Consider the following 6,528-nt stretch of genomic DNA (forward strand, 5'->3'; position numbering starts at 1 on the left):
TTAAAAATCACAGATGATGTACTTAGGGGTGATTGATTCAACTATTCTGTGAAGGTAACCTCTTTTTATTTGGATCTACCCTGCAACATCCACAGTATTTTCTTTGAATGATCACATTTGGTGTTTAAAATTGGTCAAGTCTCAGCTACTCAGACCATAGCTACTTTGACCTATTTTAAAATCAGCTTTTAAATACTGCCCTTCTTTTATCCTCTGATCAGAAGTGCGTTTTTCTAATTTGGAAGCTTGCCTACCACTGTAATTTAAATGGTAAATAACTGGAGATGGAATTGGCTTTAGATATGCTCTTCATTTATTTTCTTCACATTGCAGTGTATCAAAGTTCTAAGGAAAGCCAAAAATCCAGACTTTGCAAAACTAGAAGAAAATTTTATTCTGTCCTGTCCCGCTTCCTGCCACTTTTTTTTACTTTATTTCCAATAAAAACCATATTTTTCATATTAGATTCCAAGATTAGAGTAAGAAATCAAAATCCACAACACTATTATATTAAATATTTAGCCTTTAAAGGTTTTCTGGTAGAACACCAACAATGAGTTTTAGAGAGCATACAAAATGCCCAAATTTCCTCAAATCTGTAAAGAACATTGCCATTTTTTTGCAGAAATGAATATACCCTTTCAGGCCCCCTAATACCACCCCAAATCATTGGCTTTTGAGTGAGGAGAGTCCTCATCATTTATTTACAGCTGAACTTTGAGGGAGCCTGAGCTACAGAACTAAAAGTAATAATATATAAGAATATGCATGTGCTTACAAGAATGTTTATGTGTTTGTGCTCTATGTATATTGGGGTAGGTAAATTTGTTTTTTTAGCATTATTTATCATGATCCAAAAGAAAAAAATACATGAAGAAACTAAAAAGACTTCTATCCATGTTGAGAGAAATGATTTAAACATTTTAGTATATTATTTTCAAAAATAATACATAGCTATTAAAATATATATTATATCTGTGGTAATTAATCTAGAATAAGGATCAACCTGAAAGATTAAGTGTAAAAAGCAAGTTGCAGAGTGGTGTATATACTAACATTGCTAAACAAAATAACAACATATATACATACCCCTTTACTTTATCATCCTGTATATGTTTATGCACATATAGATATGAGCAAGGATATGCTATTGAAAAGGTATTCCAAGGGATAAGATTGAAAGGGAGTGGTATTATCTTTACACATTTTTATATGGTTTGAATGTTTCATGAACACATAATTTTGTAATTTAAAAAAATACAAACATTAAAAGTGTAGATCAAGAAAGCAATATGGGAAGTGAAGATGAATAACATTTCATATACAAATAAACAAAAATGGCTAACAAGAATTAAACTCTAAGCATTACTAATAATTAAAAGGGCAAATATAGATAACAAAATTCTATTTATTACCTCTTAAATTAGTGCACATTAAAGAAAAGAATTCTCAATGCTGATTAAGCTACTTTGAGAATAGCACTTCTACACAATGCTGGTATATAATATGGAACGATCTTTCTGGAAATCAGCTTGAAAATATATCAAGAACATAAAGATGTTAATATCTTTGACCCAGTAATTCCTGATTCAGGGACTTGTATTATGTAAATAAGGTGAAATGAGGGCAGGTGTGAATATAAAATGATCTTTACTGTAGTTCCTATAGGAAGTGGCATAAATGATCACACAGTCCATCACATGAACAAAATCCATAAATGGTTTTCTATGTTATTTCTCTGTGTCTTCCCATCTTCCTCGTACCCAGCAGTTTATACACTTCTTTCCCTTTTTTTATCCACACTGTGTCTGCAGCACCTTGCAGGTCATTTTTACTCCCATCCTTGACCAAGTGGAGGGGCTGGAGCATCACCTGCCTAGAATCCCCTGAACAGCCAGACTCTTCTAGTCTAACAACATTTCTGCAGAAGTCAACCTCAGTAAAACAATGCTGATTAATGAAACCACCAGCCCCATCCCAAAGGAAATAACCTAAGATGCAAATAAGCAGTGTTTAAGAGCTGTATGGATAGTGGTTATAAATCTTTCTTACTAATTTCCTATATTTTATAATGTTTTCAAATGAATATGTGTGGATGTTACAATTAAAATAAAACTGTTACTTGTTCAATTGTTAACTATTTGCAAGCCTCTTCAGAAGCCAGCTTCTTTCTTTCGCTTGTGAAATGTACCTATTGTAAGATTAATTATTTGTAATTTGTAAAAACAGACAACAACGAAGCCCTTTCAGACAGACTCAGATACTTGGAGTGAGGCGTAAGAAATATTTTGCAGAATAAGAATGTTATGACTTAAGTATATGGCCAGGTGTTTCTCCAGATGCTGTAAGACAATGACTTCTCTGTCCGGTGCGGCAGCTCACGCCTGTAATCCCAGCGCTGTGGGAGGCAGAGGTGGGCAGATCATGAGATCCGGAGTTCGAGACTAACCCGGCCAACATGGTGAAACCCCGTCTCTACTAAAAATACAAAAATTAGCAGGGCATGATGGCACGTGCCTGTAATCCAAGCTACTTGGGAGGCTGAGGTAGAAGTATTGCTTGACCCCAGGAGGTGGAGGTTGCAGTGAGCTGAGATCATGCCACTGCACTTCAGCTGGGGTGACAGAGTGAGACTGTCTCAAAATAAAAAATAATAAAACAAAATAAAATAAAAAAATAAAAAGACAATGACTTTTCATCCTTTTTGGATCCAGTATCCCTGAAGAATTTAATTAATGATATGAACTTATTTTCTGAAAAATATGTATTTGCCTGCTGTAATAGTTCCCCACAGCTGCCATAGCAAAGTACTAGAGACTGTGTTACTTAAAACAGCAGAAATGCATTGTCTCACGGTATGGAGGCTTGGAGTCCAAACTCAAGGTATCAGCAACGTCATGCTCCCTCTGAAACCTGTAGGCGAATCCTCTCTTCCTCTTCTAGCTTCTGGTGGTTGCTGACAATCTCTTGTGATCCTTGTCTTGTAGATGCATAGTTTCAAACCTCCATCTTCACGTGGGATTCTCCTTGTGTCTTCTCATCATCTTCTTTCTGTGTATGTCTATGTCTGTGTCCAAATTTCCCCTTGGCATAAGGACACTAGTCATATTGGATTAAGGCACACCCTAATATCCTCATTTTGAATTCATTATCTCTATAAAGAATCTATTTCCAAATCAGCTCCATATTCTGAGGTACAAGGGGCTGGGACTTCAGTATATCTTTTTTGAGGAGAGAGAGAGGAACACACTTCAACACAGAACCCCACCCATCTCCACTGTGAAATGGAGATTTTATAATGTGATACCACTTATCATCTTGTCTAAGCACCCCAGCTTTAAGAACCTGGATGTGAAGACTGTTGGAACTCTGTTATCTCTGAGCACCCCTCACTAAATCATATAATAAAGTTTCCAAGCACAAATCAGATCAACTCAAAAAGCAGGAAAACCTTTCCACTAAGTATATTAGGATGCTATAAGAAAAGTCATTTTCTTAACAATTTACCTTCACCTCAATGTCAGAAGTATTGTAATGTAACAATTGAGACATTTGGAAAATTTTGCTGATAGATACTGGCTTCTTTCCTAATGGAAATCTAGGTCACAGTATTTCTCAGCAGGGCTGCAATTATAAACGGACACAATACTGATGTCCCAATAGAATGCAAAGGCTTCTGATGTTTACCTGCCTAGAGCAATAACAACTAGTTGAAACCTAACAATAGAAATATTTTATTTATATTTTGCTTTTTATACTACTATCAGAATTGAATTATATGTATGTAATGTTATAGCACTAAATATAACATATGTTAATATCACATAAAATTTGCTTTATTCAGATTCTACTTTTAAAAGTGTGTCATTAGCAATCTATTTCAGTAGTTAATATGAAATCTGAAATCAAAAAGGCATTGATTTTCTAGTTACTAACTGCTTGATGATGGGCACATTACTTATCTTTCCTCATCCTCAACTTTCTGGTTTCTAGAACAATAACATCTACTTGGTGGGATAGATATGTTTGGAATAATAATGTCTTTCTTCAAATCCTAGCTCCAAATCTTATTAGCTGCATGTCCCAGATATTTATCCAATGAGTGCATCAGTATATCCATCTATAAAAAGAAAAAAAATGAGGATGACAATACTATTTTATGTTGTACATGTTTATCATTCAAATTAAATGAAGTAGATTACATAGAAAGAAATTTCTTTGTTAGGTATTGTATTAGTCAGGGTTTTCCAGATAAATAGGAAACGGAACCAATAAAAGTTTCGTTCTGTTTCATATATATATGTGTGTGTGTGTATATATATATATATATATATATATATATATACACACACACACACACACACAGAAGATATATATATTCACATATATAATATATGTATTTATATATACATATATCTACATATACTGAGAGAGATTTATTGTAAAGAATTGACTCATGTGATTATAGAAGATGAAGAGCCAAAATCTACAATGTGGGCCAGAAACCTGAAGACCCAGGAGAGCCAATGGTGTAGATGAAGTCTGATGGCAGTCTGCTGGAGAATCCTCTCTTGTTCTGGGAAGCTGGCCTTTTTGTTCTATTCAGACCTTTAACTAATTAGACCACATATATTATGGAGGGCAGTCTGCTTTCTCAAAGTTCACTAATTTAAATGTTAATCTCCTTCAAAAATATCCTCCAAATTGACACATAAAATTAACCATCACACATACTAAGTAAATATTGGATATCCTTTTAAGTCATTGTGCCATTAGTGCCCTGGTCAGGGGAGGAGGGTGTTAGAGAGTTACTAGAGTTTTATTTTAAAAGCCATTAGAAGACATTGTTGACTGTGGATTGAGCATGTAATTGATGATTTGCTATTACAAGTGATGGTACTAGACAGGAACAATTTTCCCATAAATTCAATAGCACGGATCCATTCCCTGCATTTTTTCAGTTCTGCAGTTTGCATAAAATAGGCACTATCAGAGCCAATCAAAAACCTGTTGAATTCCCAAGGTTCCACAGTCTTTTAATTAGTTGCTGTTGCCCAGCCCTTTCTGTGAACATATTTTAAACATTTCCTGCTTATTCACATCCGTATGGTAAATTGAGCTCACATCTTCCTTCATATCTCCAATTAATATGTATATATGAAAGAATTAGTATTGGAATAGCTAGAACAGCCAACAGTTGAAATACTATATGTGGTAATATTTTGAAGCTGTAAGGATTGTTTATGGGTGCAGCAACAAAAATATAGTAGCCCTTTTCAGTTAAGGTTAGGATAAAGAGTATTATCTGGAGGTGGTTTCTAGTGAAGAGCACTATTCTTTGAGAAGTAATGTGAATGCTTGACTGGACTGTATGTGTGTGTGTGCATGTGTTGTGGACACATTAATGTTAACTTTTCCTTCCAGGATATATTATAATTCTGATAACCACATATTGAGCTTCTATTATGTGATAACTTTTTATGAAAAAAACGTGTAAACCAAAGCAAAGTGCATTAAAAATGTGTGTTCTCTTTAAATTTAATCCTCAGGGGAAATTCATGTAGTAATATGATGACTGTTTATGAATGAGGAAATCTTAGGATCACATAGGTCTATCCATTTTTAAGGCCCTTGTTTATTCCACTAGATCAGGTTTTAGCCAAATTCAGACCAAATTTTGCTTGCTACCTATTTCCATAAATAAGGTTTTATTGGAGCACAATTATGTTGATACATTTTTTTCACACCACAATGGCAGAGTTCCCTAGTTGCAACATAGGCCACGTGACTGGCAAAGCCTAAAATATTGACTATTTTGCTCTAATTATCACATATGGAAACATTTTCTGACTCCTCGTCTACCTTATACTATCTGCTTCATGTTGGGCTGTTTTCAAAAAAAAGAATATGTCTAGATTTTTCCTTTAGTATGATTATTAAGGCCGAAAAATAAGACATAGGCTCTTATTCCTGTTATAATTGCTCAAATAAGTGATTCATAAGGTTTATACATCTCCACTTTGGATTTTTTATTGTAAACAAAATAAAACAACTTTGACAAAATTAAGTCAAGGCTATTTTTGGATAGGTGATTGCTCCCAAATCAAAAGAAAGATTGGAGAACAAAGCTTTCCAGAGGCCAAAGATGGTGGGCTATGCTAAAGCCCTTGCCAAAAGGAATCCTCTGCTTGAGACTTGATTTTTGTGCTGTCATCCCTGAACACTCCGAGGCAGCATCCAGGGCTGAAGATCACTGTTCCTCTTTCTCCTCCACACAGAGAAACAGTCTCCAACCAAAGCTATATCTTCTACATCATCTCAAGGTCTGAAGCCCAGGAAGAGCATCTAAATATTTGTGCTTGGATAACATGACTCTCTGGTTACCAGGGGTGCAGAGGAGTGTGTATTTCCAACACCACCATTTCCATCAGCCTATGTAGTAGGGGCAGAAAGTATCATAGGATTTCTCCCCAGTCAGAGGGTTATTCAAATGCTGAGCTGGAGATATCGTGAATGTGCATTACATGA

This window comes from Gorilla gorilla, chromosome 15, assembly GCF_029281585.2.
Source record: "Gorilla gorilla gorilla isolate KB3781 chromosome 15, NHGRI_mGorGor1-v2.1_pri, whole genome shotgun sequence".
NCBI lineage: Eukaryota > Metazoa > Chordata > Mammalia > Primates > Hominidae > Gorilla > Gorilla gorilla.